Raw genomic sequence first — 12140 nt, forward strand, 5'->3', positions numbered from 1 at the left:
AACCATAGTTAAGACCTTGCTTTGATAATTAAATCTCAATCTTTAATTTTTAATTATGACATGTGACTCTCGTCCAAACAATAACATGAGAAATGAAGAGATATGGAAATGGAGAGGAGACTTGTCCAAAAACTTTAGTATGTGGCCGAGGTAGAGGACTTTAAGAAAAGTGTTCCTCAAAGTCAAAACAAGATTCTGAAAAGTGACATAACTTTTGTGAATATATAGTTGTCATTTGTTGCGAAACGGGTACGGGGTTTTAGGGTTAGAGGGGATAGGGGACAAGAACTAACGGCTATATCTTTTTGGGAGAAAAAGACATAATGCAAATGGACATTATAACAGAAAAGTGATTGAAAATTTGAAAAATAATTCATAATTAGTTTCTTGGTTTACAACGAATATGATTCCTTAATTTGAAATCGGGTTTTGGTTACACTCAGTTTGGATCATTGTTACCCATCGTTTTATAATGTATTGTATTGTATCGTATTGTATTGTATCGTTTTATGAATACAACGTTTGGATAAATTGTATTGTTTGTTATTGTTAATAACATATTTTCTGTTTGGTTTAATTGTATCGTACTGTACTGTAACTGATAAGTTTACTAAAATACCCTCAATTATTTTAAATATTAAATTTATCAAGAATTGCGCATAAAAATAATTTAAGAAAACCCTAATTTCTATTAATTTATCTCCAATTATATCTTATAAACAAATTAATCAATTAACTTTATGTAAATAAAGTAAAATATTAAGTAAAAAATACAGACCGTGAAATGAACGAAGACAAATTAGGTAAGAATGACAGAACTTATTCTTGTTATCTCTCACCGTGGAGTTGGCAAAGAACGACAGAAGCAGCTATGAAAAAATGGGAGGAAGACAAAGTACGTTATAGGTCGGAGATTTGAAGTTAAAATAAAAAATAAAAAAAAGAAGATAAAAGGTAAAATAGAATTATGGAGTAATAAAGAAGGGCATAATTGGGAAAAAAACGAAACAATCCCACCACACCAAATCGGTTATTTCAAAAAATGGGTCTTTTCATTGTTTCGAAATGATAAATTTAACAATACAATACAATCAATTTTAACTAAACAATCAAAACAAATATTATTTTAAAAAAATAATACAATACGATACAATGAGTAACAACCACCTGTTGGTGATAGTACTTAAGTTTAACCCCCTTTAACATAATCCCCTCCTTCATTTCCCTTACCCCCACAATTCTTTTTATTTAAAAAACCCCTTTAACAAAGTTGCTTTTCTGAGCTAGACAAACAACTTATAATCTGACTTGAAAGTAGGATTGTCTCCATTCACACCTCTATGGATAAGGTTCCCGCATTTCCTAAAATGAGATATTTTCCATGTAAAAATCATTATTATCTAAAATTTATATTAAATCTATAAACACATGACATGTATTTGTTATATAACTAAAATTCTCTTACTGTTTAACCTAAAATTTTCTTGTTAGGCTAAATCAATTAAAATTGTAAAGTAGGCCACAGACAATCAATTCAACCAAAAATAGCTAAACAATTGAGATAAATATAAAATTGAATGAGTAAAGAGAGGGAAATATTTTTATTCAATAATCTATGAAAATGAAGGCCCAAAGCTTGATTGTACAATTGTCATAGAGAAATAAAAGAGCGGGTTGTTAAGAACAATATGCTTTCTTGAGTTGATATAGATCGAATGCCCTCAGTAACAACACGGCCAGTTATTTTGAGCTCTGGCATTTTGTTATGTGGTTCGAGACTTTGAATAGTTTCATATGATGTATTATGACTTGCGTGTATGATTGATTTTGATTTCTGAGAGGTTCAGGATTGATTTGAAAGAGTAACTCTCAATTTGGAAGCTTAAAGTTGGAAGAGTTGATCAAGGTTTGACTTTTGAGTATGTAATGACCCGATCGGTCGTTTTACTTTCTAGATCTCCATTTTCTTAATTAATACTCCCTGTATGTGCTTTCACTGTTTTATGACTTGCGGGAATGGTTGGTGTGAGCTTGGAAGGGTTCGGCTTGAAATCAGACACTTAGTTCCTTAATAGTGGCCTAAGATGACCATGTTTGACTTGAGTCAACATTTATAGTAAACGACCCCGGAACCGGGATTTGATAGTTCCAATAGGTTCGTATGATGATTTTGGACTTGGGCGTATGTTCGATCGAGTTTCGGCTGATCCGGAAGTGTTTCGGCGCCTAATGTTGAAAGTTGGCGCATTGAAGTTTTCTAGTTCTTTAAATTTGGTTTGAAGTAGACTTTGGCATAATCGAGGCCCCTTTGCGATTTCGAGCTTGGGAATAGGTCCGTATGGCAATTTATTACTTGTACACAAAATTTGGCGTCATTCCGAGTTGTCATTCGGAGCTAATTGAAGAAATTTGAAGTTCATAAGTTGATCAATTTGGTTTTGGAGTGTGATTCTTAGTTTCGATATTTTTTTATGTGTTCCGAGGATTCGAGCAGATCTGTATTATGTTTAGGGACTTGTTGGTACAGTTAGACGGGGTCCCAGGTGGCTCGGGTGAATTTCGAACCACCCGGAGCTAAGTCTGAAATTTCTAATATTGCTGGTTCTGGTTTCCTTCTTCGCGAACGCGGAGGTGGAGTCGTGTTCCCGGAGAAGGAATTGGGGGATTGGGAATTTTGCTCTTCGCGTTCGCGAAGGTCTGGGATTGGTGGTCGTCACGTTTGTCACGACCCATAAGCCATAATAGGCCGCGATGGCATCTAACGCTGCCGTTAGGCAAGCCCACAAGTGAACCTACAATTTAATTACCCCTTTTTAACATTTAAAACAAAACTTTCCCTTTTTCTAAAAGAACGAAATAAGTAAGGTCTCATGTAACCGTACATACTCTTTTCTCAACAAAATACCAGCGTGATAAATACATATACTGGAGTGACAGTAATGATAATAAATACATATACTGGAGTGACAGTAATGATAAGTACAATAGTACATAAATGCTAAAAGCCCCCAAAACCCGGTGCCACAAGTGCATGAGCAATCTAGAGAATATACAAAACTAATACAACTATTGTCTGAAAGGTAATAGACAAAAATAATAAACAAGGTAAAGGAGACTCCAGTGCTGCAGATCGTAGCAAGGCAAGCAGCTCACCACTAAATCTTTGTAGAAGTGCGGCTACGCGCCCGTGTGACCACTAGTAGTACCAGTCTCAGTACCTGTACATTTAGTGCAGAAGTGTAGCGTGCTTACGAAAAACAATGTGTACCCAATAAGTATCTAGTCTAATATCGAAGAAGTAGTGACGAGGGGTTGACTTGACACTTACTAGAGGTCAAACAGTAATAGAAATACCTAAAGTGGACATGGTGAGTGTACAACAAGTGACAACGAAGCAAATAAAAGTAATTACAGTAATTCCACACATGAGTCTATATCAAATCACTAAACATGTCATAACCGGCCTTGAAGGCGCTAACTCAACTGTTACCAAACCAAATCCAATCTCAAATATTAAGCACGAAGATGCCGAGGCGAACAACCCGATCCCATAGGAATAGTGGTACTCAGTACTACGGAGGCGAACGGCCCGATCCCATAAGAATAGTCTTACCATACTGTCGAAGCGAACTGTCCGATCCCATAAGAGTAGTGTTACCATACTGCCGAGGCGAATGACCCGATCCCATAAAAGTAATTTATTTCACTGCCGAGGCGAACGGCCAGATCCCATAAGAGTAGAGAAATTTACCTCGCTCGCGGAAGCACATGTGAGACGAGAAGACACAGATCTATAATTTATCAGATATTTCTCAATTTTTTCAAAGTAAGAGGCTAAGTCGGTATTTTTATTAAAATCATCAATCTCAGTCATAATCAAGAAAATTAATACACATGATAGGTATAAATAGTACAATTAAAGGCATGCTGTGAATCTAAGGCTACCCGGACATATTATGAATATAGTTACATACGGACTCTCGTCACCTCGTGCGTACGTAGCTCTCCACAACAAGTAGCACATAACAATAAATACACTTAAGGGGATGAGTTCCCTCTTACAAGGTTAGGCAAGAGACTTACCCCGCTCGCAAGTCCACTTTTCGGTCCACAAATCACTCTAACGGCCTCAAGTCAGTGCCGAACAATCAGAAACTAGCCAAAGATTGTACAAACTAATCAATAATTGTTCAAAAGCTCATAATTTAACTATTAGAGTAATTACCCAACCCAATTTGAAAGATTCCTAAAATTCACCCCCAGGGCCCACATGCTCGGATTCCAGAAATATTCGAAGATAAATGTTACCCATGACCTCACGAGCTCAAATGTATAATTTATTCCCAATTCCATAATCAATTTCGTGGTCAAATCCCAGTTTTATCAATACCTAGGTTTTTCAACAAACTCCTAAATTTTTCATATTTTACCTGTTAAAATCTACCCATAATCTATATATTTAACTTACATTAGGTAGAAATTACTCACCTTACAATGCTTAATGAAAACCCCTCTCCAAGAAGCTCCAAATTCGGACCCCACAAGTGAGAAATGGGAAAAAATAGGCCTAAGCCCCGTCTTTAAAATGTTTTCTGCCTAGTGATTCCTTATTCGCGATTGCGATAGGGCCTTCTTGATCGCGAAGGGAAACTGCCCAGTCTAGGAAAAATGCCATTCGCGAATGCGACGGCCACAATGCGAACACGAAGGCCATCGACTAACCCCCTCCCTAGCTGGCCTCACACTTCGCGAAGGCAAAGGCCAAAGCGCGAAGGTGAAGGCCAATGGTCTAGAGCCCTACGAACGCGGTCCCCATCTCGCAAATGTGTAGGAATAAATGCCACCAGTCTCATTCCTTCATCGCGAACGTGACCACTACTCCACGTTTGCGAAGAAGGAAACCAAAACAACAATTTCTAGTGTTTTCGACTTAGCTCCGGGCAGTCCGAAGCACACCGAGCTACCTGGGACCCCGTCTAAATGCACCAACAAGTCCATAAACATAATACGAACCTGCTAGAACTCTCGGAACATGTAAAACAACAATGAAACTAAGAATCGTACCCCAAAACCAAATTGAATCAACTTATGAACTTCAAACTTCTTAACTAGATCCGAATGCACCGAATCATACTCGGAATGAAACCAAATTTTGTGTACAAGTCATAAATCACCATACAAACCTATTTCCATGCTCAAAATCTAAAATGGACCTCGATAACAACAAAGTCTACTCCAACCCAAATTTAAAGAACTAGAAAACTTCCAATGAACCAACTTTCAGCATTAAGCGTCGAAACGCTCCCGGATCACCCGAAACCCGATCCGAACACACGCCCAAGTCAAAAATGATCATACGAATCTATTGGAACCATCAAATCCTGGTCCGAGGTCATTTACTAAAAATGTTGACTCAAGTCAAACTTGGCTATCATAGGCTACTATTAAGGAACTAAGTGTTCAGATTTTAACCCGAACCCTTCCAAACCTAAACCAACCATCCCCGCAAGTAATAAAATAGCAAAAGCACATACAAGGAGTCTTAATTAAGGGAACGAGGATCTAGAAAGCAAAACAATTGATCGGGTCATTACATTGTCCACCTCTTAAATAAACGTTCGTCCTTGAACGGGTCTAGAATCATACCTGGAGTGCTGAATAGGTGCGGATATCTGTTCCTCATGTCCTCCTCGCCCTCCCAAGTCACTTCCTCGACTGGTTGGCCCCTCCACTGGACCTTTACCGCTGAAATCTTCTTGGACCTCAGCTGGCAAGCCTGCCTGTCAATAATGCCAACTGGCTCCTCCTCATAACCCAAACTCTTGTCGAGTTGAACCGTGCTGTAATCTAACACATGCGACATGTCAGCATGGTACCTCCAGAGCATAGACACATGGAAGACCGGATGAACTCTCAATAGACTGGAAGGCAAGTCAAGATCATAAGATACCTCCCCAACTCGCCTCAACACCTCAAATGGGCCAACAAACCTCAAACTCAATTTGCCCTTCTTTTCGAACCTCATCATACCCTTCATCGGCGAGACCTTCAAGAGAACCTTCTCTCCCACCATAAATGATAAATCACACGCCTTCTGATCCGCGTAACTCTTCTGTCTGGACTGTACGGTGCGAAGTTGCTCCGAATCAACTTTACCTTCTCCAAGGCATCCTTCACTAAATCTGTGCCATATAACCGAGCCTCGCAGGGCTCAAACCATCCGATGGGCGAATGGCATCGCCGACCATATAAAGCCTCAAATGGAGCCATTTCGATGCTGGACTGATAACTGTTGTTATAAGAAAACTTAGCCAAAGACAAGAATCAATCCCACTGCCCTCCAAAGTCAATAACATATGCTCTGAGCATATCCTCTAGAATCTGAACTGTCCGCTCTGACTGCCCGCTGGTCTGCGGATGAAATGTTGTGCTGAGCTCTACTCGGGTGCCCAACTCGCTCTGTACTACTCTCTAAAAATGCAAAATGAACTGAGGGACTCTATCTGAAATGATAGAAACAGGCACACCATGCACCAGACAATCTCCTGAATGTAAATTTGGGCCGATCTCTCTTAAGAGTACGTAGTCACAACCGGAATAAAGTATGCCGACTTGTTCAGCCTGTCGACAATGACCCAAACAACATCAAACTTCCTCAACATCCGCGGCAACCCAACTACAAAGTCCATAGTGATGCACTCCCGCTTCTACTCCGGTATAACCATCTGCTGGAGTAGGCCACCTGGCCTCTGGTGCTACTACTTAACCTACTGGCAATTGAGACATCTCGCTACATTCTCAATAATTTCCTTCTTTATCCGCCACCACCAATAATGCTACCTCAGGTCGCGATACATCTTCGTAGCACCTGGATGAATAGAATACCGAGAACTGTGTGCCTCTTCTAGAATCTTATCCCTAAAGCCATCCACATTAGGAACAAATAGGCGACCTTGGAGTCGCAGTACACCATCCTCTTCGATAGTAACCTCCTTGGCACCACCCTGTAGTACCGTCTCCCTGAAAACCAACAAGTGCGGATCATTGTACTGACGAGCCTTGATTCGCTCAAGTAATGAAAACTGAGCCACAACACAAGAAAGAAATCGACTGGGCTCTAAAATATCCAACCTCACAAGTCTATTAGCTAAGGACTGAATGTCTAAAGCCAATGGCCTCTCCTCTGACGAAATGAATGCCAAACTACCCATACTCTCGGCCTTCCTGCTCATGGTATCTGCAACCACATTCGCCTTGTTCGGATGGTAAAGGATGGTAATATCATAGTCCTTCAGTACCTCAAGCCACCTACGCTACCTCAAATTAAGGTCCCTCTGCTTAAACAAATGTTGCAAGCTACAATGATCGGTGTAAACCTCATAGGACATCCTATAGAGATAATGCCTCAAGAATTTGAGAGCATGAACTATTGCAGCCAACTCCAATTATGTACGGGGTAATTCTTCTCGTGGGGCTTCAACTGACGTGAAGCATATGCAATAACTCGCCCCTCCTGCATCAATACACAACCTAAGCCAACGCACGAAACGTCACAATACACAATATACATCCCTAAACCGGAGGGCAACACTAACACCGGTGTTGTAGTTAAAGCGGTCTTGAGCTTTTGAAAGCTCGCCTCGCAATCATCAGACCATCTGAACAGAGTGCCCTTCAGGGTCAGTCTAGTCAAGGGTTCTGCAATAGACAAGAAGCCCTCCATGAACCAACAATAATAACCTGCTAACCCCAAGAAACTCCTGATCTCGGTCGCTGTGGTAGGATGAGGCCAACTCTGAACTACCTCAATTTTCCCGGGATCCACCTTAATACCCTTACCTGATAAAACATGCCCCAAGAAAGCCATAGAATCCAACCAGAACTGGCACTTGGAGAACTTAGCATATAACTTCTATTCCCGCAAGGTATGAAGCACTGACCTCAAATGCTGCTCGTGCTCCTCCATACTACGCGAGTAGATCAATATGTCATCAATAAAGACAATGACAAATGAGTCAAGATACGACTTGAACACTTGATTCATCAAATCCATAAATGCCACTGGGGTGTTAGTCAAGCCGAATGATATCACTAAAAACTCATAGTGCCCATACCTGGTCTGAAAAGTCGTCTTTGGTACATCCATAGCACGAATCTTCAGCAGATGATACCCAGATCTCAAGTCGATCTTAGAGAACATCCTGGCACCCTGCAACTGGTCTAACAAGTCATCAATGTGCGGCACCGAGAACTTATTCTTGATGGTGACTTTGTTCAACTGGCGGTAATAAATGCACATCCGCATACTCCCATCCTTCTTCTTCACAAACAACACCGGTGCGCCCTAAGACGACACACTGGGTCTAATGAACCCCTTCTCAAGCAACTCTTAAAGCTGCTCCTTTAACTCTCTCAGCTCCTTGGGAGCCATACGATAAGGCGAAGTAGAAATAGGTAGGGTGCCTGACACCAATCAATTCCGAAATCGATATCCCGATCTGGCGGTATTCCTGGTAGATCAGCAGGAAATACATCGGAAAACTCTCGTACCACCGGCACTGAATCTAACATGAGAGTCTCTGCAGTAGTATCCCGAACAAAGGCCAAATACGCCAAACAACCCTTCTCGACCATATGTCAAGCCTTCAAGAAAGAAATAACCCAGCTGGAAGTACCAACAGACGAACCCCTCCACTCTAATCTAGGCAACTCAGGAATCTCCAAGGTAACAGTCTTGGCATAGCAATCAAGAATGGCATGGTACGGGGACAACTCGTCCATGACCAAGATAACCTCGAAATCAACCATATCGAGCAATAGAATATCCGCTCTGGTCTTATATCCATAGAAAGTGACTGCACAAGATCGGTAGACCCGATCCACCACAACAAAATCACCCACTAGCATGGAAACATATAGAGTAACGCCCAAGGACTCGCGAGATACATCCAGAAAATGAGCAAATAGAGATGAAACATAGGAATAAGTAGACCCTGGATCAAATAATACCGAGGCATCCCTACGATAATTAGAAATAGTACCTGTGATCACTGCATCAGAGGCGATTGCCTCTGGCTTGGTCCGGAAAGCATAGAATCTAGCCGGAGCGCCACCTGACTGGCCTCCACCTCTAAGGTGACCCCTACCCACCTGCCCTCCGCCTCTGGCCGGCCTAGCAAGTGGTGCGGTAGCTTGTGCGCTAATCATAGGCCGATGGTCCTGCTGCCCGGCCTTGCCCCGAAGTCTGGAACAAAACCTCTTCACGTGGCCAAGATCCCCGCACTCGAAACAATCCGTCAGATTAGTAGACTGCTGACCTGAAGTATGACCCTAATGGCCTGAATACCCATTTGAGGAACCCTGAATAGTTGGCGGACGGTAAGTACTCTCTGGAATAGCACTGAAGTAGGGTCATGCTGGAGCACTCCGAGCAGGCGGTGGCGTTGACTGCATGGGCCTGTTAGGCTGACCCCTCATGAACTGATCTCTGCCCCTCAGGTGGGGTGCTATTGATTCCTCCAAACTGCTGGGGCCGCTTGTATCGCAGTGCAAAATCTCAATTGCAGTTGGGAATATGTTCGATCCTCCAAGCTATATCCACAACCTGATGAAAGGGAGTCCCTATCTCTGCCTCACGGGCCATAGAAACCTGAATCTCAGGGTGCAGACTTGCAATGAATCTCTGTACCCTCTCTGCGTCTATGAGGAGTATAATAGCTGCATGGCGAGACAAGTCAGTGAATCTCACCTCATAGTCGGTCACAGACATATGACCCTGACGAAGTCGCTCAAACTGACCCCGAAGCTCTTTTCTCTCCGAAGGTGGTATGTACTTCTCCAATAACAGATGTGTAACCTGATCCCAAGTCAAGGGAGGTAAACCTACTGACCTGCTAAGGAGGTAAGCCAGCCACCATATGTGGGCCTTGCCCTCAAGCTGAAAGGTGGTGAAGTCCACCCCGTTGGACTCCAATATCCCTATATTTTGTAGCCTATCCTTACACCGATCAATGAAATCTTGGGGATCCTCTGACCGCTCACCCCCAAAGTTAGGGGGGCGAAGTCTAGTCCATCTGTCCAGCCGCTTCTACTGATCAACGGTCGTGACTGGTACAGACTCTAGCACAACCGCTATAATTGGCTGGACCCCGCCCACAGGTAGTGCACCTGGGGTCTGATAAATGGCAGCAGCGTGCCCTAGAGCCTGAGCGGTAGGGGTCTGTTCTCTCCTCCCGCCTGAGATGTGGCTGGCCCTGCTGGAAATATACCAGCTTGCGTCAATAGAGTCCATGAACCCCAACATACGACCCATGACCTCTTAAAATCCTGGTGCAGTTATGAAATCTGATGGGGCTAGCTCAGCTACAGGCGCCTCATCCTGCTCCTCAATAACAAGATCCTCCACTTGATCCACTGGTGGTACAACGGGAGCAACTCTAGGACGTCCTCGTCCTCTGATAGGAGGTGAAGCCCTCCCCCGGCCTCTGCCTCGACCTCTAGCAATGGGGGGAGCAGATCCTCTTCCGCCTGGTACATCCACCGTGCGCGTTCTCACTATCTGTGAGAGATCAATAGAAAGATACTTAGCACAATATCAATTGCATGATAGAAGATAAAGAAAGAGAAGTTTCCTAACACCCTATAGCCTTTCGAAGATAAGTACGAACGTCTCCGTACTGATCCGCAAGACTCTACTAGGCTTGCTCACTAGTGAGACCTATGTGAACCTAAAGCTCTGATACTAAGATGTCACGACCCAGAACCCATAATAGGTCGTGATGACCATTGGTAGTACCTGTCTTAGTACCTGCACATTCAGTACAGAAGTGTAGCGTGAGTATGGAAAACAATACCTACCCAGTAAGTATCTAGTCTACCCTCGAAGAAGTAGTGACGAGGGGTCGAAATGTGGAAATTTTAGGATTTTATTGAAAAATTTAGGTTTTGATAGAAATGGGATTAGACCACTAAAATGATTATGGAATTGAGTAGAAATTATATATTTGTGTTTGTGAGGCTATGGGCAACAATTATTTATAAAATTTTTCGGAACCCGGGCACGTGGGCCTAGGGGTAAATTTTAGAAATCTTTCAAATTGGGTTGGGTAATTACTTTAATAGTTATATTATAAACTTTTGAGCATATATTGATTAGTTTGTATAACCTTTGGCTAGATTCGGGTTGATCGACACCAATTTGAGGCTATTAGTGTGAATTGTGGACTGGAAGGAGGACTTGGAAACGAAGTAAGTCTCTTTATTGTAAGAGGCAATTATCCCGTAGGTGTTTTAAATAATTATTTGCTAATAATTGCGGGTGCTACGTATGCGCGATGTGACGAGAGTCCGTATGTAGCTAAATTCATCCTTACGACCAGGTAGACTTAGGACTTTACCATGCATTACTTGTATTATTTGCACCCAACTTGTTAGTTTAATTACCTTAATTTATAATCGAAATCAGATAAAGAATTGTAAAAGACTGAGCTTCATTACGTTGAGGTTTGGCGAAATACTTGACTGTTAGCGGAATTTATTACTTCTTTGAGTATTATTCCTATGTAGTAGTCATGGATCGGAGTTTGTAGAGTATTATCCATTCTTGCGGATCGGGCCGAACGCCTCGACAATATATTAGATGCATCTATGGTTTGCGCCGGTCGACCCTCGGCAGTGTACATACTATTATGGATCAGGCCGTACGACCTCGGCATAAATCGTCCGTAATATTGCTTGGAGTCCGATTATACTTGATATTTCTCCTTGATCTGGGACTTATGTGTTAAATACTTGGCCTGTGATAGTTGGAGACTTTAAATGGATATTATGTTTATGAATTATAAATTAATGTTTCTTATCTCACTATTATTAGTGCCTTTCATGGCTACTTATGATTTCTACACTTTATTCATTGACCTCTAGTAAGTGTCGATGTTGACCCCTCGTCACTATTTCTTCGAGGTTAGACTAGATACTTACTAGGTATATGTTGTTTATGTACTCACGCTACACTTATGCACTAATTGTATAGGACCTGAGGTAGGTGCACCTGGTGGCCATTTAGGCGTGTACCCCCACTACCCGGAGACTTAGTGGTGAGCTGCTTCCTATGCTCCGTTCTGCAGCACCCAGAGTCTCCT

This window comes from Nicotiana tabacum, chromosome 4 (assembly GCF_000715075.1).
Source record: "Nicotiana tabacum cultivar K326 chromosome 4, ASM71507v2, whole genome shotgun sequence".
In the NCBI taxonomy this organism is placed as follows: domain Eukaryota; kingdom Viridiplantae; phylum Streptophyta; class Magnoliopsida; order Solanales; family Solanaceae; genus Nicotiana; species Nicotiana tabacum.